Consider the following 302-nt stretch of genomic DNA (forward strand, 5'->3'; position numbering starts at 1 on the left):
TCTCCTTTCGCAGCAAACGCCCAGCTCTGGAAAAACGGGGGATGCCCCGGGGTTTGCCGGGGGCTGGACCCCGGCTGAGCCCCGCGGCCAGACCTGGGGACCCCTGGGGATCCAGCAGCGCTGTCTCAGCCCTGCAGCCGTGGGATTCTTCCACGGGGAGTGGGAAATGGCTGACCTGGCAGCCGAGAGGGGACAGCTGGCTTTCGTCCCTGGCAGAAAAAACCCTTTCTTGAATACCCCCTCCCTCATCCCCGGAGCCCCTCACCGAGGCGTCGCGGTCCCTGGGCTGCGAGCTCTGCCGG

This window comes from Phaethon lepturus, unplaced genomic scaffold, assembly GCF_000687285.1.
Source record: "Phaethon lepturus isolate BGI_N335 unplaced genomic scaffold, ASM68728v1 scaffold16628, whole genome shotgun sequence".
NCBI lineage: Eukaryota > Metazoa > Chordata > Aves > Phaethontiformes > Phaethontidae > Phaethon > Phaethon lepturus.